This window comes from Mirounga angustirostris, unplaced genomic scaffold, assembly GCF_029215605.1.
Source record: "Mirounga angustirostris isolate CCGP_5_RB_7025 unplaced genomic scaffold, mMirAng1.0.hap1 SCAF_5, whole genome shotgun sequence".
Lineage (NCBI taxonomy): Eukaryota > Metazoa > Chordata > Mammalia > Carnivora > Phocidae > Mirounga > Mirounga angustirostris.
In genome coordinates this window covers 11,611,738-11,633,950 of record NW_026991713.1, presented here as the reverse complement: position 1 = coordinate 11,633,950, position 22,213 = coordinate 11,611,738, and the positions used below count along the sequence as shown (strand labels likewise).

General features: G+C 52.1%; 1 protein-coding gene across 1 annotated transcript in view; it reads right to left on the bottom strand.

Moving 5' to 3' along the window:
- MYH9 (myosin heavy chain 9) overlaps window positions 1–17,181 on the bottom strand; it is a 90,669-nt gene extending 73,488 nt beyond the window's left edge. The window contains exon 1 of the mRNA XM_045872604.2: window positions 16,961–17,181. The gene's annotated coding sequence lies outside the window, so the exon portion shown is untranslated. The remainder of the gene's footprint in view (window positions 1–16,960) is intronic.
- Between the last annotated feature and the right edge of the window lie 5,032 nt (window positions 17,182–22,213).

Genomic DNA, 22,213 nt, shown 5'->3' with positions numbered 1-22,213 from the left:
TGTAGCTCATTTCCCAGAATTTTGCAAAGAAACTTTAAAGAGTTTGATCTTGCAAGGGACTCCATTTACAGGCTCAGCTGGAGTGGAGGAGGAGACTTGGTTCGGTTCAGACCTGTAGGCGGGAACCAAACAAAGTCAGGGCTAAAAGAGGCCCCCTGAGCATCTCACCCTGGAGTGCCAACGCTTTGGTTTTTTTTTTAATTTCAACCCACAACAACAACAACAAAAAGATAAAAGAAAAATTTCATTTAAAGGCTTTTAATCCCGAATACACACAAACAGGTCAAACAAAAGCTCCACGATATGATATATACTTGGTATTTTCCACTGAGTCTATTTTGTTTGGTGTTAAAAACACTGGAAGTAATTTCACAACCCACCAATGAGGTTTCAGTTGACCGTATGAAAAACGCCAGTTTGAAAAATGCCAATCTGACTCAGCTGTCACTGGGTAGATGAGGCTAGGACTGGTCCAGTGACTTGCCCAAGACCACAAGTTAGGTCAAGCAGAAGCTCTGAGCCCAAAGCCAAAGCAAGGCTCTGTGGGGGGTCAAACCTCCAGCAGGTAGGACAGCAGTCACCTGCCATGTGCTGGCTGTGTTCAATTGCCCACTGCTCCATCACCTGACCCTGACAACCGCAGCAAAGCCCGGGCACACATCCTGTGACTCTGCCCTATTCCTGCTCCCCACCCTCTCCCTTCAAAAACACACTCAGAAGCTCAGGAAGGTGAAGCAAACTGCATGGATATGGACATTTAGGAAACATCCTTTGAGGACCTGGAGCCCAGGGGGGTAGAGGGCAAGGACAGCGCTCCCCCGGTATGCAGAATCCCAGCAGATCCGATCACTACAATCAGAACATCACCTCTCCAGGCCCCAGTCCTAAGCTAAAGAGACAACCAGAAGTGACATGATATTAACAGCTTAATGCAAGAAAGATCATTATCCTACAGGGATAAGCTCAGAGACAGTGCTCTCGGCGTACTTTTGTCCCTGGGGTGGCATAACCTAACCCTGCAATGAACAGACCTTCATGCCTGCTAATAGCCTACTGATGGCATGTTTACACACACACACACACACACACGTGCTCGAGGGCACACGTTCTATAAACAAGAAACCCAAAGTTCTCTCCAGATCAGTGGTTCTGAACACTTTCGGCCAGTTAAGGACCCCTTTGAGAATCGGTGGAAGGCAGTGAATCGTCTGCATACCACCTTACGGAGCTCACCGAGACACTCAAGTACAGTCCATGGACTTTTAGAAGCCCCCCAGTTACAATTTCAAAGGCAAAAGGACACTGGAGTGGCCTCCTTCTCCACCAAGGCAACATGAACAAAGACTTGAGAGGACTCTCTTTCTTCCTTTCCCTCCAGAGGGGTAATCAGGATCTCACAAAAGGGGTCAGACAGGGCAAAAGACAGCCAAGACAAGCCAACGGTGCAAGTTGTTGTGGCAAGTGGGGGAGACTCAGGATGGAGGGGGAAGGAGGCCGTTTCCCCTGAGCTACTCTGGATCACCCTGGACTGCGGGAACAAGACATCCCAAACGGAATGGCAAACAGCCTCTCCTCCCTCCGTCTCCATCGCTTGGGACGATTCTCAAGTGAGCCAGCAGGTGCCAGCCCTAGGCACACAGGCTGCCTGGAGGACAGAGCCAAGCTCTCCAGAGAAACCAGGGGAGACAAGCAGCATCCCAGAGCCTTCGGCCTCCCTGGGGAAAAATCACCCAAATCCTAGTCACAAAGTGAAGATAAAACCCACGAAATCTCCCACTTTACAGAAAAAGTCAATTCCTAGAGAAGGTTGTGGCAGCACCCTCGTCTGAAAGGCGGGCCAACCCAGCTGTCCTTGAGCAGGAAGCCCGGCTGGCATGACCTCACCTTGTCCTTCACCAGAAACCTGGCGGCTGCTTGTTTTACCACCCGCCAAGCACTGCTCCTTTGCCTGGGCCCCAGTCTGCTTCCAAAGGGGTCAAGGCTGAGCTGCGAGCGTGAGAAGGAAAGAGCGGCGGCCCCTGCCCCATGCAGCTGCCAGATTAGGACGTGCACATACACACAAACCTGTACACACACAGACACGTGCGTGCGCACAGCCCAAGGATGCGGGATCGGGGCCGAGGGTGACACTTGTGGAGTCGGGCCGTCCTGGGGCGAGTGCTACAGTCTCTACTCACAGGTTGAGGGAATGTCTGGGGATGTTACTTAAATGCCCCAAACCTCCCTTTCTTCATCTGTAAAATGGGCATCACGAGGCCCACACCCCAGGGCCGTGCTCACAAGTAACAGCTAGCACTTGGTTCTTGTCACAGGAGATCGCACCAACCCACGCGGAGACCCTGGGCAGTAGGTTCTAGCCATAGCCTGTTTTGCAGAAGAGGAAACTGAAGCCCAGAGTATCTAAATGACTTCGTCCAGGGCACACAGGGAGTACAGTTGGTGTCTGTGCCCTAGAGGTCCGCCTCCCGGCCGGCTCGCCACTCGCTTCACCCCCTGAGCAGGCGCTGAGTACGCAAGGACGTGAGGTTTGTCAAGAGCCGATAGCAATCATCAGGAAGGGGAAGGAGCCTGAGGTGACCCACCGCCACCTGCCTTGTCACATGCAGTAGAAGCCGTCCTCCTGGCTCATACCCAGCCCCTGGGGCGGCCGCATTTCCCTGGCAAACTCCTTTTTAACTTAACTCCCCCCCTCAATCCCTCCCAGCTGTCCCCTTCGGAGCCCACTGAAGAGCCTGGAATTTAAAGCACCTGTAGTTGTCAGAGACCTTTCAACCACAACCAATTCGGAATGTCCCAGGTCCAGGAGCACAAAGGCTGCCTGGTAAAGCCCCCGGAAGAGTTCTGAATCCCGCCCCTGATCTTTGCTCAGGTCCGCACACAGTATCACATTCTTCAGATTCTTGTTTGAAAGCCAGAAGGGGGGAGGGGGAGGGGCCTCCACTATTTCAACCTAAGGATAATTAGAGCCTGTGACTTGTTTTAAAGGGGAAGAGGGCCAGCCAGCCTTTCCCAGCCTCTCTTGAATACATGTCTGCTGAGGTGTGAGATACTGCAATAGTCCGCACACACACGGCTTTGCAGCCTAGAAGTGTCCTCACTTTGAAGACACGCAGGCTCCGGCGCACACAGCTATTAGGTGGTGGGAAGGGATGCTGCCAGATCCTCAGTCTCGCCCTCGGAGGCCCCTGTCCATTACTTCTCTGACATGAGGCTTGAAGGGCTGGCCAGAAAGTCAGCAGAACTAACCCCAGCCGGTTTGGAGGAAGGAGTCGAGATGGTTGGAGGTGAGAAGTCACAACACTGATGGGGTCCTGTAAATGCCACGGTGCCCAGCGACCAGTAATTAATCCCATAATGAGGCATTTTTCATGAGCACTTGGCATGACACAGCCACCTCCTCCTCAGCCTGGCAAAGGCAGGAAACGGTGGGCGGCAGGCCCGGCTCTGGGCAGAAGGCAGGCTGAGAGCAGGGCACTGTGGGCTGGCAGGCAGCTCGGAGGAGGCGGCATCGGGAATCGGAGGGAGAAAAGCTAGCTTCCCCGATGGAACCAGGCTGACCAGACCTCACACGCCTGGCCGCGCATCCCCACCTGCTGCCCACTGACGTGTCTCAGAGGGACAAGGAGGGCTGCATTTTACACCTGGCCCCATAAGCCAGCGAGGCGGCCCTGGGCCTCACTCTCTAAGGCAGTGTACAAAAGCATGACCTACAAACCCCCAACTTCACAAACATTGCCCCCCCCCGCCCCCACTGAATAGGTTAAAAGGGATGAGAAGGCAGGACAGGCGATGAAAGCAGATATGGACCATCCAGGAGCAGGGGAGGATCTGAGCTCTCTCACTCGCTACCTGGGGCTCGGCACTTAGGTTCTTTGAGTCTCAGTTTTCCCAGCTATAAAATGGGAACATTAATACTGCCCCCCCCCATGGAATTGGGAGACTTTCATTGCAACAACCTGAGCCTGACTTCAAACTTTATAGTGATAGAAAAAAATTGATGGGAATAGGTTTTTTTAAATGGATAAAAAGAGATATTTATAACAGACCGGCACTGTGCTGGACAAATTGTGTATAAATAGTGACGCCCAGGTGGCTCAGTCGGTAGAGCCATGTGACTCTTGATCTCAGGACTCTGAGTTCAAGCCCCAGGTTGGGCGCAGAGCTCACTTTAAAAAAAAAAAAAAAGTTTTTTTTAATTTGTGTATAAAATCAAGCATATAAACAATAGACCCAAACTTCACTGAACATCAAAATCCTCTATGGGGACGCTCACTTTCCTCATTCCAGAAATGAGGAAAACAAGTGCAGAAAGGGTGCGCGGCTTGCCAAGGTCAAAGAGCTGGCAGGTGGGAGAATCAGGATCAGGACAAAGGGTCCGATTCTGGAGCCTGCTGCCTATTACATAAGTACGAGACATACACACATCCCAATGGTTAAGACTCAGAACCCAAAGAAATAAAGCTTTCTCCCCAACGTCATACAGAGCCAAGTGCTGGTGCAGATGCTAAGCCAGCACGCTCAGGAGAACATATTCACTGTTTCTCAAGCATGCATTAAGTGCCAACCATGGGCGAGGCATGGTACAAGGGCCCCAGGAGCAATAAGGGAAGCAAGACCCAAAAGCAGGCCAGCACAGAGAAGTGCCAAGAAGCCCCTGGTCCAGGGGAGTGTTGAAACGGCAAGGGAAGCATTATCTGGACACAACTAGGATTTTAAGTCTCAGTTCCTATACCAGCATTCTATAAAGTGTTAGCCGTCACTGTGTAAAAATCAGAGGAGAGAAGCCATCTCCAAGAATGACTGGCTGGTCGACAAGACCTGGGTGAGGGGTGTGATCACCCCGGTAGGAAGGCGCAGTAAGCTGGAAAGAACAACCGGTCCCTTCCACAAGCCCAATCACCCTGCCCCTTGATCACAGCGGCACTGGGCAGCGGAGAGGAGGAAGCAGGATAGAAGGAAAAGGTGCTCTGGTGAACGAGGGGCAGGTGAGCGGACAGGTGAGGGCATGGGAACGGACACGTACTGGGACCCACCATGAGTGGAGTTCACGGAAGGCTCAGGGCCTTCCTACGGTAGCTACTCAGAGAACACTGATGTGGGTTTTATCAGCCGCACTTTATGGAGGAGGAAACTGCAGCTGGAAGCAGTGAAATAAACACCTGAGGAAATCAAGAAAAGTCCCTTGCACCTGGAAGAATGGAACGACGGGCCCTGGATTATTAGAGAGACCGCCGCTGATACACACACCCACTCTCTTCTCCCATTTCGGACTGAACTGCGTCCCACACCTCCCCAAATTCACCTGTTGAGGCTTTAACACCCCGGGACCTCCGAATGGGACTGTTTGGGCGATGGGCCTTTACAGAGGTGATAAAGGTAAAATGAGAGCATTTGGGTGGGCTCCCCAATCTGCCCGGTGTCCTTGTAAGCGGAGGAGGACAGGAACCACCAGGGCTGCGCGTGGAAGGCACCCGGCTGCAAACCAAGGACTTCCAGACTCCCAGGGAGTGAGAGTGACAGTCCTCTTGTCCAAGCCAGCCTGGGGGACTCCGAGCACGCCCTCGCCTGACCGTGGCTTGCCTGCCTGGCTGCTGTCTGGTTCGCCCCCCCTAGAATGTAAACCGCAGACTCTGGCTTCATCCAGACATGCGCCCCGCACCTAAGCAGTCTCCAGCACGGTCCCAGCATTTATACATATTTAACGAACAAATACACTGAGTGAAAATAACCCAGCTGCTGCTTCTAGAGTCACCCACTCCCTTGCCCACGGCCCGCTGACTCCTTCTGCTTTATCTAACTCACTAGTCCGTGTACCCACACCCCCCCCAAACAGGAGTGGCACCTCACTGCAGACAGTATAAATTCCAAGATAATCTCTAGCTTCTAACCACCACCGAACAGTAGTGTAAACGAGGTGACAGGAGAAAATCTACCAAGTGCTGAAATCCCCAGCTTGTGTTGTATTCTTATCACCAATTTTCAGTCAATATGTAAAAACAAATAAGGTTAGGTTAAGGCGCTGGTTTGGGTTTGGTTTGGTTTTGGGTTTCCTGAGTTATGTTCAAAGGGTGGCATTGAGGACGGGGACAGAAACTCTCCTCACCCAACGGCAGCCCGCGCAGCCCGGGACTGATCCAGATCGCACGGCAGGCTGCAGAGGGGGCTCAGGGTGATGGACCAAGCCTGAAAGTGTCCCAGCGACCCCGTCTGGGGCCCGCCCCTGCCCTCTCATTTCCTGGGCAGGTGGGGTGGGTGACAAGCCTGTGGCTCCTTTCTGAACAATTACGGATTGCCCTCCTGCTCTCTAGGAAGACAGTGGAATCGGGGCAGGCTCCCTTGAGCCAGGAGCTGAGGGACAGGGACAGTGCGGGGCTGTACCGGGCAAGGAACACCTGCAAGCTAGCCACTGATCTGGAACGAAAGAAAACACCTGAGCGAAGACATTGCATTCCAGTTCCTAGACCCCTGACCACACACCTTCTCCCCTCATGCCCAGCCCAGCCCCAAAGAACTCCCTTATCATTAGGAACATCCATCCACTCCAAAGCAGCCACTAGGATTCTGAAACTTTCTCTTCACAACAAAACTAAACTGTTGCAACTTGTTGCTACAATCCAGCATCTTCCCTGGGCGGCAGGAGCCACAGCAGAGCCCAAGTGGCCTGCCAGTGGCTTCTGGACATTTCTGAGACCGCCCCTGCCCATCATCCCCTGCTGCCTCCTGCCCAGTCAGAGCGGTCTCTCCGTAGGGCCAGAGGGGCCATTTCCCCCGCCTCCCCGTGGACAGGACTCCTTGGCCCTCCGCCCCTCGCTTCTTCCCAGACTGTTTTCTGGCCCAGGCCTGTGAACTGCATGAGCCACTGCAGGGGCGGGGGCAAGTGGGGGGATGGCACTGTTGGAGATCTTCCTCCAATGAGCCCAGAAAGATCTCCCGGGTCCTCGTTCCTAAGCTGTCTCACCACTAAAAACAAAGTGCTCTTCCATCAACTCAAATTGGGCGCCCGGACTGCCATTTCCTCCTGGGCTCACCTGAGGGAAGTGCTTTTTCCCTGAGTCTAGACTGGAGCCCCTTGAGGGCAGGGCCTGGGACATCTCACTCATCCACAGCCTCGTCTACATCCCAGCCACCAAGCAGTTTCCGCCCTAGAACTTAGGCTCAGGATGTATTTGCTGAATGAATTTCCAAAGAGTCACTAAAATCCATGGAACTTTTCTGGCAGTGTAAATAATGGTTCTTCCCCTTTGTGGACCATGGCATAGTCATTAAAATAATAACTATGGAGACTGTTGTGACACAGGACATTTTATGTCACAGCACTAAGTCGGGACCTCTACAGTATGCATGCCCGTGTGTGGACAGGGACCCCAGAGAGATGCAAGCAGTGGATGGGGTGAGGAGCAGATCTGCTTCTTATCAGCTTTGTTATTATACTGTTTGTGCTATAAACACCCCTCCCCCATTTTACTTGAAAAAGGAAACTAATTCCAGTAACAGTTACATCTCTCCCAACACTCCATGAACGGTCTCATCCCCAGTCCTTCAGCTGGGAACAGTATGCCGACCACACAACCAGAGGGCACAGGCAGAATGCCCAGCAGCCACCCAGAGAGGTTCAGGACCTGGGAGTGGAATCCTGCACTCCCCCATTTCACAGGAAATGGCACAGGGACGTGGACCTTAATGGGCCATATGGGCTACAGAGGGGGCTGAGAGTGGGACTGGGGCCTGGCACTGCTAGAGAGGAGAGGGAATCCTTTACCACCTGAGCAACAATGCTCCCTGCACATTCCATACCACATCCCGACCTGCAATCAGCTCAGATGCCTCCTCCCAGAAGCCTTCCCAGAGCCCCCTAGGCCCTCTCCCCTGGGATGCCATCAGCTCCTGGAAACAAGGACCCCGCTTCCTTCTCCTTCACCTCCGTAGTCCCGGCACCCAGCCCAGTGCCTGGAATAGAGAGTAAGCTCTGGGGAGTGATAACTGAATGACAACGGTCAGATAAGCAAATGAAGACGGAAAGAAAGAATGCATGTTTGCAAGTGGGCTGAGGTCAAGAAGAGCCCTCTAAGTCAGGATGGCAGTGAAGACCAGCCAGGGCCCAGCTAAGGGCAGGCAGCCACAGCAGCCAGGATTTACACTGCTCAGCCATGGTTTGTCACCTGCCCTCCCTTAGGACCAACCGCAGACATCTGAAGAATGGCCAGATGTGGTTAAAGGGGATGTCAGTAGCCAAGGCAACGCTAGGGAACCGGCAACCTTGCTCTGAGTAGCCATCCGCACTATGGGATGGAGGCCCCATTCTGCAGCAGCCCAAAGCTCTGCTGCTTTCATTAATCCTTGGCCACCAGTGCAAGAGGAGGCCTTGGGGACCAGCCCAACCTCTCACCGTCAAGTGAGGAGACACAAGTTCAGGAGTGAAGGGCATCTACAAAATCACACAGGGGTCTGGAATCAGAGTGCCGGAATGTGAATACCTGCTCAGTCTCCTCATCTGTAGAATGGGCTAGAAGGTAAAAATTACATGAGATAATTCACGTAAAAGCACCAGCACTGTGCCTAGTACACAGCACATGCTCAACAAAATGTAACTATTAGTACTGTTACTATCATTAGCACAGCTGGGACTTCAGCCCGGACATCCTAATTCCCAGGCCAATGCCCTCCCAACAGAGCCTCTTCCTTCCTTCCTTGCCCACCTTCCCCATCTTCCCTCCTCCCTGCCCAGGCAATTCTAGCCTCCGGGAGGCTGGCTCAAGATGCTCAGAAATCCCCAGTCACCCAGGGTTGCACAGGCCTGCCTCCTGTGATCAATCTCCCCCGCAACCCCCATGTCCCAACTTCCTGTCACAGGGTAAGACTCCTGAGGATGAAGATGGGCTCTCTGCCCTCCACCCCTACTGAAGCCCCACCAAGCCCAGCACAGTGAAGGCCATGCAGCAGGAGCCCAAGGAGTCTTTTGATGACTGAGATTCACCAAAGAAATTTGGGGTCAATACCCTCATACCCAGTAGCTGATCTTAAATATTAAAAACAGACGAAAACTGGAAGCAACTGGGTGGCTCAGTCAGTTAAGCGTCTGACTCTTGACTTCAGCTCAGGTCTGGATCTCAGGGTCATGGGTTCAAGGCCCCATGTTGGGCTCCAGGCTGAGTGTGGAGCATACTTTAAAAAAAAAGAAAAAAACTTTAAAATGACTCCCTGCCACCACTTTTCTTACCCCAGAGATCTCCAGACAAGTGCCTGACATGTGCGCTTTGTCAGATGGAGAGATGAGTAAATGGCATCCAAAAGCTCTGGCTGCCTGGGCATCCTCGTCCCCAGGCTTACAGGAAAGGCAGCAGTGAGCCCAAACACTTCATACAACTAGGAGCCGCCTCTGCACCAGGCACCGGGTGAGAACCTAGGGATCTAGACTTGAACGAAGACCCCACCTCTCTGACCCCCAGGTCCTCTGACCTCGACCTCCAGGTCCTCAGTCCAGTGGGTTCTAGCATCTTCTCCCCCATCCCAGACCAGCTGGATTAAGTCACCCAAATCAGTTCCAATGCGTGTCTTTGTTTATCAGACAGGAAGCTCCTTCCCCAGCCCAGTGACTTCATGCAAAACACAGGAAGTGTGGTGGCTTTGAACACAGGCAGCTCTAAATAAAGGAGCCTCTACGGCTCTGTAACAGCCTTCTTAAAAAATGCTTCATTAACGCAGCTCAGATCAGTGTGACAAGGTAAACTGTACCGTGTAGTAAGAAGGATGCGGGGCGCCTGGGTGGCTCAGTTGGTTAAGCGACTGCCTTTGGCTCAGGTCATGATCCTGGAGTCCCGGGATCGAGTCCCACATCGGGCTCCCTGCTCGGCAGGGAGTCTGCTTCTCCCTCTGACCCTCTTCCCTCTCATGCTCTCTGTCTCTCATTCTCTCTCTCGCAAATAAATACAATCTTAAAAAAAAAAAAAAAAGGGTGCGAAGGTTGAGACTGTGACAAGCTCGGCATCCAATCCAGGAGACCTTCTGGCAGGTTCTTCGGCCATCCTCATCCCCACACTTTGTTATCAAGGGACAGACTTCTTGGAAGCATTTAAAATCTTTAAAATCTTGACCACGTATTTCCTCCCACCCGCAGAGGACGGATGATGTTGATGAGAACGTGAAAAAGGAGGAAGAAGGAGGGGGGAGGAAAGAACTGGACCGCTTTCCCTATCTTTACATGTAAATTACAAGCCCCAGAAAAAGCAGGCATCTCCATGTTGCTGGCAGGGAAACTGAGGCGGTGGTCTAACAGTTAGCTAGAGAAAAGGCAACGGGCTGGTCCCAGCTCTGCCTGTTCCCAAAGCCCTTGTTTCATTCCCTCTACCCAGGGGCTTCCGTATTGAAAATAGAGAAATCGATCTCCTCAGTCCTTACGTGACTTAAATTACTAGAAACGAGGAGCGGCTGACAAACAGTGGAAAGCCAGTGTGGCCCTCTGAACGGCCCACCCTGCCGCCTGGCACCACCCCATGTGAAATATTGATTTTTGAGCTGTGGGAACTCTCAGCTGAAGGGGCCCTGTCCAACTGGAAGAAGTTCAGAGAAACCGAGAACACTTCCCACCCAATGTCTTCACGGTAGCGCCCCTCCCCCCCAAAAAGAAAAAGACGAAAGTGTGGAAGAGTAGACTCTTGAGGAAAGATTAAAGGAGCTAAGTATGTGTTGCTTGGCTAAACGGTGCATAAAGGCCAAGAAAGGGAAGATAACACTTTAAAAACATTTTAAATGAGGCCACGTGATTTTGAGAGAAAGGCTCTGGCACTGAGTGAAACCAGGAGCCCAAGCTTTCTACCAGCTCACTGAGGGAGCTCCTTCTCTAATGGGGGTGAAATTATCCCCAAGATCCCCTCCAGCTCACATATTCTGTAATTCTAAGTAAATTCGGTAGGGAGGGTTTTTTACTGTTGTTCATTTTTCTTTTAAGGCAGGGCATCATTTAGAGCTACAGGCCACATGAAAGGGTAAAGTCTCGAAGATGCAAAGCTCCCAAAACGTGAATGTCTACAGAGATGGAGGTGAGAGGAACCTCCCCCCAAGAGGCCCCCTGCTCCTGTGGGTGGGACAGACTGTAAGGACCAGAAGGACCCAGGACCTCTGAGAGGCAGGGAGGAAGCAACGTGAGGGTGGTGAGGGTGGGGGAAGATCGGCTACACCTTCCACTTCCCCACAGGCCTCAGCCCAACCTGCCCCAGCAGGAAGCCACACCCTTCGGTGGCAACTTCCGGAAGCCCTGCAAGGCTCCCTCCAGCCCCAGTGGGAGGGATCCCCGTGGAGCACATGGAGATGAAGAGCCTCTGAAAGCCACTGAAGAGCGGCAGTCTGGCCCGGACACACTCCCACAGAGGCCTCGCCCTCAGCCACAGGCCATCCAAGAAGAGCCTCTTTTGGGTCCACCTGTGGGGGACTGGGTTGCTGTGTCCCATTCTGGGTGCTGAATCACCTCAGGCTTGAGAAACTAGAGAGCAGAATGGGGCCCGAGAGATGCCAACGAGAGCCCGCCTCAGTTGCTTTTTAAAGAGACACACATCAGGTGCAAAAGGGCAGGTCCCCTCCTGCTTCCCAAATATCTGGTGTCTTCACAGCATGAGGTGGGGAGCTGGGGACAGGGGAGAGGATTCCAGCCAGGAGCCAGCCTTCACACCATCTGCCCATGTGGTGGCAGGCCCATTTTAGACCCAGGCTCATTTTGTGTACTCATGTGTGACTCATGCCATTCCTCCAGGAGGCCCAGAGGCTGCCTGGCAGGGACACAGACAGGCCTGCCCGAGACCCTGACGGGGTCTTTTGCTGGCTTCGCCACAGAAAAAAGGCCAACTCAATGGTGAGCAGAGGTAGCAGCTTCTCCGGGACTCACATCATCCAAAGCTAAGACGGTCTTTCTTGAGAAAGCCATCAGGGCCCTCCAATTCAAAACACCCTTTTGATCACATTTTCTCAAGAATTTGGGCTTTTCCACTGTTATTAATACATTAAAAACCAGAAGCCAGAAGTTAGAGGGGCAACTAGGGACAGAGGGGAAAGGGGCATGCTAGTGGCTGCAGGGACCCCAACTTTCAAAAAGAGAATCCAAGCGAATAAAGGTCCGGTTTAGCCCCATGGTCAGAGTGGGCTCCCCAGGAAAGAACAGCATATGACTTGGAGCCAGGGGAATTGTGGGAAGCCTGGCAAAAGGGTATCCCGAAATACTTTCCAGATACACACTGCGGGCTTCCTTTTCTCATGCAGCAAAGAAAAAGCAATCATCTATCATTTCCCAGAATATAAGGGAGTGGATCAGAATAGGCGTTTAAGGAGTCACTCTGGGGGCACCTGGGTGGCTCAGTCGGTAAGCGTCTGCCTTCGGCTCAGGTCACGATCCCAGGGTCCTGGGATCGAGCCCCGCATCGGGCTCCCTGCTCCGCAGGAAGCCTGCTTCTCCCTCTCCCACTCCCCCTGCTTGTGTTCCCTCTCTCGCTGTGTCTCTGTCAAATAAATAAATAAAATCTTTAAAAATAATAATAATAATAAGGATTTACTCTGGCAATATGATGTCACGGGGAAGAAAACAGGACCCAAAATGTTGCAGCCATGAGAGCAAGTCAGGCCATTTTTAAGACCCTTCCTTGCACACAAAAGGCACTCAATATGAAATTGGGAATCGAGAGCAATGCATTTTGAAGTTGAAACCTACAACACTGGCCAGAAGACCCCCCTGGATTTGGACAACTAATAAACCCGAAAAGGCCATGTAGTGAAGAGTAATGCTCACCCCCACTCCTGCTTCCTGGGCCCCCTTCCCTTTCCGGAGGCAACCACAATTACCAACATCTCATTATCTTTCCATGCAGAGTCCAGGCGACATACCCTGTTTTACAAAAATGGGGAGCACCATACATCCTACTTCGCACCTAGTGTTTTCCATTGGCAACACATCTTACAGAGCACGCCCTATGAGGACTTACAGATCGGCCTCATTTTTCTAAGGGCTACAGTGCAGGCTCCCCACTGTAGAGCTGTGTCATGATTTATCTGACCCTTTGGATGGGCAGTTTGCTTCTTTCCTGTCTTCTTCTATGATAGTGCTGTAAAGAATATCCTCAGACACTTCCTCTCGCATTATCTGAGTTTATCTGTGGTTTGAATTCCTAGAAATGAGGCAGAGGGACTATGCTCTGGCAGACACTGCCAAACTTCCTTTAACTTACACTCCCATCAGTGTAGGGCATGAGAGCGTGCCTTCACCACTGGGACATCTCGGAGTAATTAAAATTACTGTAGTTTCCAGTTTCCCAGGCACTCTTGTGTTTAACGGGTGGGCATGACATCTCTGTAGGATGACAGGGCCCTTTCTATCGAAATCAAAATTTTCCCCCAACCAGAGCCAGAAGCCAGGTCTCCAGACCCTCGAGTCCTGTGCTCTTTCCATGTCACCCCTTTGGCTCTACCCGAGACCTCCTGGATCACAGGAAACCAGGTTTCAGAACTAAAACCGCAGTCTGCACACCTTCTGCCTGGGCCAGAGCCCTGAAACAAGGCTACTCAGCACAAGCTCATCACTGAGTGCATCCAAAAGCATCAGCAGATGCCCCACCCACCCACCTGGGCCTCACAGTCCACAAGCACTCTACACACTCATGTACACACACAAACACGCCTTTTGAGAAAGCAGGATGAGCACTGTGCAGGAGCTGGGACCACCACCTACCCTTCCCTTCCCCGTTTCCTCACCTGCCATTCACACATTTTCTTAAAAACTGACATAGCCACTGTGTATCAGGCCCTTTACACACCTTCCTTCTTTTAGTTCTCACATCTAACCCTTCAGGGCAGGTACTCATTCCCACATTACAGAGGAGGGCCCTGTGGCTCCGGGAGGTGATGTGACTTGCCTAAGGTCATAAAGCTAATTAAGCGGCAAGGTCAGGATTCGAACTCTGCCTAGCTCCAAGGCTCACGACCCCACTCTTCCCAGCTCTAAGAATGGCATTCTGGAAGTCACAGGAGCACCACCACTTCCCAGGGGGCGGCCAGGGCTCCATTCCGTTGTCACCAGAGGACTTGAGCCCAGGAGTTCAGCACACCAAGGGTTAAGGCCGAGAGGCAGCGACTCTCTGGGGCTGCACAAAGGGAAAATGCACTTCCTGCCCCTGCGGGCAGAGATGCTGTTTTATGCTCAGCAAATTAGGACGTTTGTTTAATTAAGACGACACACAGATTTTGTTATTCTAAATATTTTTGGAACATGATGCTTGGGAGGAAGCTGTCAAGGCATGGATTTTTTTTTCCCCCCTATGCTTTGGGTTTCTTTCTCCCCCTTCAAGGGAAGGGTAAGGCCAGGCTCAGAGGAAAACAACAGCCAACCCCTCCCCTCCTTTTGAAATAAAGATGTCAAGCTGGTAAGGGCTGTCTTAATACTTTATTGAAGGATTAGAGAAGAGGAAGTGAAGAAAGCACAGTGAGCCTGGTTTCTAGCAATACCCTAGCAGGCTACACAACAATGCCACATTTTCTGAGCGCGCTTTTCTCCTCAAAAGCTAACAGATCCTCGTTTTGTTTTTTCTGGAGCAAGAACAGGCAAAAGGCAGCCTGTGATTAACATGCGTCCTTCATCCTGCAAGAGGGAAGTTGTCCCATCTCCAACCCCTTAGGTTAAAAGATTTAAAAATTTTTTAAAAATGTAAAAACCAGAGAGCCGGGACCCTGATCCTCTCTTCCCTCTACCCTCCTGTGCCCTTCAGGCAAAGCAGCCCCACGGAATGCACCTCTGGAGCGGAGCTGCCCTTACCTGCACAGAGCCTGCCAAGCCAGACACCTGGATCTGCCCACAGGCACTGCTGGGGCTTGCTGAGTGTGAAAAGCAGAGCTCTTCGGGGTCCCCCACAGCCGAGTGGGGGGCACAGTGACTCCAGTTACACGACACAATCTCTTGATCGCTCAGCTATGCACTAAATGAGGCCTCACTTTCCAACACTGAAGGCTAGCCTCAGTTTCCCAGACCTGTAGTGTGCCCCTCCTTCCAAGGCAGCTTCCCTCCAGATCCCCCCTTGCTCCAGACATAAGTGGTGGCCCCTCTCGGAATTCCTCGTCTCTGGTGCTTGGGATACTCCTCACAGGCTGCCTTTGTATTTCAATCATTCAGACACTATTCCCCCCCGCCCCCCCGGCCGGGGGGGGGGGGGGGGGGGATTGGGAACTCCTGGAGGGCAGAGGCCTCTGGGATCTCGGCAGAGTGGGCTGGCTCCTTTTCTCCAGTCTCCATGACTCACCGTACCTTTCTGAGCACCATGTCATCTTGGTCTCACAGTAGAGTCATCTGCAGATTTGTCTCAGCATTCCCTAAGTGCCCGAGGGCTGGGGCCAGGTCTTACTCAACCTCACACCCCCCCACCACCTGGCAGAATCCCTGGCACAGAGCAGTTAAATATTTGCTTAATTACACATCTATGTACCCTCCCCCTGCACCTCGCAGCCTTGTATATAAATTGACTGATATTAATCGAGTGATTGTCTAAACAGGCCTTAAAGCAGCCTCCTTCCTTACCAAAAGGGGAATAAACCTCCAGGTGAGGTTATCAGGTAGGTCTCAGTGGCGTCAAAAATGGCCACAGTGTTGCAGGAAGGAGCTAAGGCTCTCTTCCCCTTCAACAGTTACTCAACAGTTACTTTGAAATCCTCTTACACCCAGAAGAGGATGCAGTGAGCCGAGGAGTTGTTGGGCCTCTCAAATGCCCAGCGGAGAGAGGCCGCCGGTCTCCAGGACCTGCCAGGACCTGGGACTTCCCGGGAACCCTACTCCCCACACCGGCTGGGTGGGGCCACAGACAGCAGCCGGGCCCTCACCGTGCCCCCGCCTCAAGGCAGCCGGCAACCCTGTCCTGGAGGGTACTGCGTTTTATAAACGACTGGGCTCCCTGCAGGGATAAGGGGGTGCAGTCCTGCCCCGGACGCGGCCCCAAGACATGACGGAGCGAGGCCCCCCGGCCCAGAGAAGCGGGGGAGGCAGGGTAACAACCCCGGATCCAGCCCAACCGGACGATGCAGCGGCGCAGGCCTGGTCCTAAAGGAGCGGGGCCCAGCTCCCCGCCCCCGCCGGCGTGGGGCGGCCCCCAGGTGCGGTGCAGTCAGGTGCGCTCCGGCCCGCGCAGATGGCTGCGGGCATTCCTGGGCCTTCCTCCCCCGGGTAGCGGAAGTCAGAAGTCAACGGTTGAGGGGCTGTCGAGGGGAGGGGGGGTGAGTCCTTCCTGCCTCGCCCGGCACCCTCCGGGTCCCGGGTCCCCACGCCCCCACTGCACCTCGCCCCGTCGCCCTCCTCCGCCCAGCCGAGCGCAGCCGGGCGAATGAGGAAGTCGCGAGCGGAGGGCGGAAACTGAGCCGAGCGCAATGTCTGCAGCAGGACCGTCCGATTCTGACTCAGGCGGACGCCCTGACAGCTGCCAAACGGTCCCCGCCTGCCCGTTACCCACGCGAAAACGCCTGGAAACTTCCAAAGGAGCCGCTGCCCCGAGCCCCCCACCTCACGCTCACTCGGTCGGGTCCCAGGACAGCGGCTCCCCGGAAGGGGTTAAAAAGTTTGCCCAACTCGGGCACTTGGCGAGGCGAGGGCGGGGCGCGTGCCCCGGCAGCAGGGGGAGGTCGAGGCTCCCGGTGCCCCGCCGGGGAAGTGCGCCGGGCAGGGGGAGGGGCGGAAGGTTCCCGGGGAGCGCCGGCCCCGAAGCCTTCGCCTGCTCCCGAGGCCTCGCCTCCAGCGGCGCCCTCCCCGAGCGTCGCGCAGGGGGTCCCCCGGCCCCTCCCGGAAGGATGCGGTGCCCCAGCCCGGCCCCGCGGTGTTCGCGCCCGCCCGCGCCGGTCGCCGGCCGCGCCGAGGCCGAGAACCACACGTCGGGCCGCTCGCCCCAGACGCCGCGCGTCCCGTCGCCACCGCCCCCACCCGGGGCGGGACCGGCCGGTGGGGCTCGCTCACCTGAACCTGGATCTGCGCCGGGGAACGGGCGCTGCTTCTCCCGAGAGGGCTTTCTCGAACGCTTGTGCGACCGCGGGGGGGGGGGGGGGCGAGCGCGCGAGGCGGGAGCTGCAGCAGGTCAGTCTCGCTCAGCCTTCCGTGCCCTGCCCGGGAACCGCGGTGATCTGCGCGCCTCACCGCACCCAACTCAGCTCCTCGCCGCCTTCCCGCCCCGCCCTTGCAGCCGCCCGCCTATTCCAGCCCGGCGCCGGCTCGGGGGCAGAGCCTGGAGGGACGACACCGCCCACCCGGACCGCCTCGCCCGCTCCGGCCCGTCCCCGCTCTTGATGGACAGACACCTTGGCCTGTGGGAAGGGGGCGGGCGGAACCTCTGGGTCCGGCGGAGTGGGTATTCATCCTACCCCCCCGCCCCCACCTCCACACGCTCCACCTTCCTCTGCGCTTCCTAGGCGGGAGCCCCGCCCCCGTAGGGCGGGCCCGACGAACAGCTAGGTTCCAGGGGGAGGATTGACACAGAGAGAGTCCAATCAGGAGGAGGAGGAGGAGGCTAGCAGAGGGCTCAGGCCAGGATTTTGGTGCATTGCCGAGGCCGGGCGAGGCCGGGCGGGAGCCGGCTGGGAAGGTCTGGGGCTCTGACACCCCGCCCCTCGAGCTGTTTTCCCGGTCCCATGTCATCCTACCAGAAGAGCAGATATTAAGTACCATATATGGGAAAAGTGCTATTTTACATAATTATGATGGCCTGTGGAGGCGGGCATGGATTCAGCCCCGGATCCGGTGTGGGCGCCCTGAGTTCGATTCCTGACCCTCTCTTTAGAACGGGCGCGCCGCGGTCTTCCAGCTTCCAGACCTTTCCTCAGACGGGTTCCTGGGGTGCACTTCCAAGCCTCTTCACCTGCACGGGATTAATTCGCACACTTCCCTTCAGATACGTGTTACCAGTGTTTCTTGGGTGTTCTTCTTTTCGGATAGGCAAAGAGTCACTCTTTTTGGTTACTTCCCACGACACGAGGATAAAAACTTCTTTTATTAAAAAAAATTTTTTAGGGACGCCTGGCTGGCTCAGTCCGTAGAGCATGAGACTTTGATCTAGGGGTTGAGTTCAAGACCCAGTTTGGACGGAGAGCCTACTAAACAAATTGCTTTTAATTAAAGAAAAAAAAATGTTTTACATTTCTCTTTTAATCCATCTGGAATTTAGTTTGGTTGTGGAGTGAGTGAGAAATCTAATACAATTTCCCCAGTAGGCAGTTGTCCATTCCTTATTCATCACCTTTCCAACTTATATATGCTCAGACCTGCTTCTGAGTTGTATCCATTGACCCTTCTGTGTGTTCCTGTGCTATTTCCAAAATACTTTAATGATGGTAGCTTTATAATACATTTTATATCTAGGAGGGCAAATTTCTCATGACACTTTCCTTTTGGAATGTTCATACTATCATGACTAAACTATAACTTCAGGAAAAAATCTATGATGTAAAAGCAAAAGAGCACTGGAAAAAAAAAATTGCAACCCTGAGAATTACTACCAACAATATACAAAGAGCTCTTCTCAGTCATTAAGAAAAACCCCAAGTACTCCAAAATAAAAATGGCCCAAAAAAGGAACAGACAATAAAGAAGAAACATAAATGGTTAATAATTATGAAAAAAAAATTAGCCATTAGAAATGCAAACAAGGGCGCCTGGGTGGCTCAGTTGGTTAGGCGACTGCCTTCGGCTCAGGTCATGATCCTGGAGTCCCGGGATCGAGTCCCGCATCGGGCTCCTTGCTCGGCAGGGAGTCTGCTTCTCCCTCTGACCCTCCTCCCCTCATGCTCTCTGTCTCTCATTCTCTCTGTCTCAAATAAATAAATAAAATCTTTTAAAAAAAATGCAAACAAAGAAATGCAAACAAAATATCATGAGATGCCATTTTTCACCTAATAAATTAAAAAAAAAAATTAATAAGGGCGCCTGGGTGGCTCAGCCGTTAAGCGTCTGCCTTCGGCTCAGATCATGATCCCAGGGTCCTGGGATATCGCCCCACATCAGGCTCCCTGCTCAGCGGGAAGCCTGCTTCTCCCTCTTCCACGCCCCCTGCTTGAGTTCCTACTCTCTTTCTCTCTCTCTGTCAAAATAAATAAATAAATAAATAATTTTTAAATTAATAAAAGAATAAAAATGCCCAGTGTTGGCCAGGTTTAGAGATACAGGTAGGAAAGTAAATTGATCAATTCTCTCTGAGAACTCACCATAAAAAAAATAATTGGAGGGGCACCTGGGAGACTCAGTCGTTAAGCGTCTGCCTTCGGCTCAGGTCATGATCCCAGGGTCCTGGGATCGAGTCCCACATCGGGCTCCCTGCTCCGCGGGAAGCCTGCTTCTCCCTCTCCCACTCCCCCTGCTTGTGTCCCTTCTTCACTCTTCTCTCTTTGTCAAATAAATAAATAAAATCTTTAAAAATAATAATAATAATTGGAAAAGTGAACAGAGTGGTTTAAAAGGTACTCTTTTCAACATTACTTAGAGTCACTAAATCTTAGAAATAATTGTATAAGAGATTGATTGAATAAATGTTGATACATCCGTACGTTTCAGAAATACCCAAAAAGTCACTAAAATTTTATTTAGATTTGTATTTACGATTTAAAATATACTAAGTAAAGAAAAGCAAATTATAAAATGCTATTATAGTAGGATTTCATTTATTTTTGTGCAGTGTTGTGTGTCTATCTGGGGGGTGTGTGTGTGTGCATATGTGTATGTCTCAGAGAGACAAAATGAAGTTTAAAAAGGATTATATTAAAGTGTAAATAAGGTTTATGTCTTGGTAGAAGGATTGTGACTGATTTTTTTCTTTTGCTTATCTGTGTTTCTAACACATATATCACTTGCATAATTTGATCAAAAGTAGAAGAAAATGACTCACTTCGATGTCACCTCTTCTAAAATGTCTTCCCTGACCCTGCAGGCCAGTTAGGTGCCTGTCCTTTGTACAATCACATCACCTTTCCCTTATCTCTCTCACTGCACACTAGATTTTAATCCTCCATCCCCTGGCTATTTCCCCTGCCCAGGCTGGGGGCTGCCTAAGGACACATAGGGGTTGTGCTTTATTTGTCTCTATGGACCTGGAACTAACACAAGGCCTGGCATAAAATGGTGCTTAGTAAATACTTGAGCAGGACTCAGCATCTATTTCCTTATCTGTAAAATGGGTATAATCACTGGGTCTTTCTTAGCCCCAAGGACTGTTGAAAAGAACACAGGAGACCCAGACCTCAAGTTGTTCTCTAAACTGCTATGTAGGGGTGCCTGAGTGATGAAGCATCTGACTCTAGATTTCAGCTCAGGTCATGATCTCAGGGTCATGAGACTGAGCCCCGCATCAGGCTCCATGCTTGCTGTAGAGCCTGCTTAAGATTCGATCTCTCCCTCTCCCTCTGCCCCTCCCAACCTCCCTCTCTAAAAAAATAAAATCAATAAACAGCTAAGTAGTATGCACTTACCATAGAGCATTATTGATAATGTTCATTTCCACTTTCCTCATATCCCCAGCCTCCTGGCTCCACCCTGTCCTCGGAACTGAGGTTGCTAAGAAGATGGAAGACCTCTGTTGGCCAGGCCCTCAATTCTCTCCTCCCCATCCACTAGCCGAGATGCTTCCCTAACTCTGGAAACCCTGGTAACCCCTCCTGTATCTCCCAAGAACCAAGAACCTGTATCCTTGATAGTGTCTACTCTTGAAAAATTTTAGGAAACTATTTCATCTATTTTGTCTGAGAATTAGAATAATATTATGGTTGTTATAGAAAATACTAAAAAGAGAGAAAATTCAAATCACCCATAAACTTACCGCCACAATATCGCAACTATTAACAAACCTTGCTGTTTCCTTCAAATCTGTAGACACACCCACAGATATTGAATAAAATTGAGAGGTCCAGGGGCGCCTGGGTGGCTCAGTCAGCTAAGCATCTGCCTTCGGCTCAGGTCATGATCCCAGGGTCCTGGGATCGAGCTCTGCATCGGGCTCCCTGCTTGGCGGAGAGCCTGCTTCTCCCTCTCCCACTCCCCCTGCTTGTGTTCCCTCTCTCACTGTCTCTCTCTCTCTCAAATAAATAAATAAAATCTTAAAAAAAAAGATTTTACTTATTTATTTGAGAGAGAGAGAAAAAGAGAGAGCGAGTACATGAGAGGGGGGAGGGTCAGAGGGAGAAGCAGACTCCCTGCCGAGCAGGGAGCCCGATGCGGGACTCAATCCAGGGACTCCAGGATCATGACCTGAGCTGAAGGCAGTCGCTTAACCAACTGAGCCACCCAGGTGCCCCATAAATAAAATCTTTTAAAAAAAAATTGAGAGGTCCACATATATACATGATCACCTAATACTTTACAAAGGTGCCACTGAAATCAGTGAAGAAAAGATGGTCTTTTTTTTTTTTTTTTTAAGATTTTATTCATTTGAGACACAGAGATACAGAGAGAGATCTGAGAGAGCATGAGCTGGGGGAGAGACAGAGGGAGAGGGAGAAGCAGGCTCCCTGCTGAGCTAGGAGCCTGACGTGAGGCTTGATCCCAGGACCCTGGGATCATGACCTGAGCCGAAGGCAGATGCCTAACCATCTGAGCCACCCAGGCGCCCCAAGATGGTCTTTTTAATAAATGGTGCTAGGTCAGTTGCATATCTACATGTGGAACCGTGAATCTTCACCCCTACCCTTACACCATTTATGGAAATAGTTCAGGATGGATCAGAGTCCTAAATATGAAAAGCAGACAACAAAACTTCTAGAAGTAAGCCTAGGAGAATTTCTCCATGACCTTGAAATAGGCAAAAATTTCCTAAGACACAAAAAGTATAAACTATAAGAAAAGACTGTCAAATTCAACTTAATTAAAATTAAGAACTTCTGTTCATCAAAAGACACATTTAAGAGAGTGAAAAATTGGGGTGCCTGGGTGACTCAGTTGGTTAAGCGACTGCCGTCGGTTCAGGTCATGATCCTGGGGTCCTGGGATTGAGCCCCGCATCGGGCTCCCTGCTCTGTGGGGGAGCCTGCTTCTCCCTCTCCCTCTGCCTGCTGCTCCCCCTGCTCGTGCTTTCTCTCTCTCTGTCAAATAAATAAAATCTTTTTTAAAAATTCAATAGAGGGCGCCTGGGTGGCTCAGATGGTTAAGCGTCTGCCTTCGGCTCAGGTCATGATCCCAGGGTCCTGGGATCGAGTCCCGCATCAGGCTCCCTGCTGGGCGGAGAGCCTGCTTCTC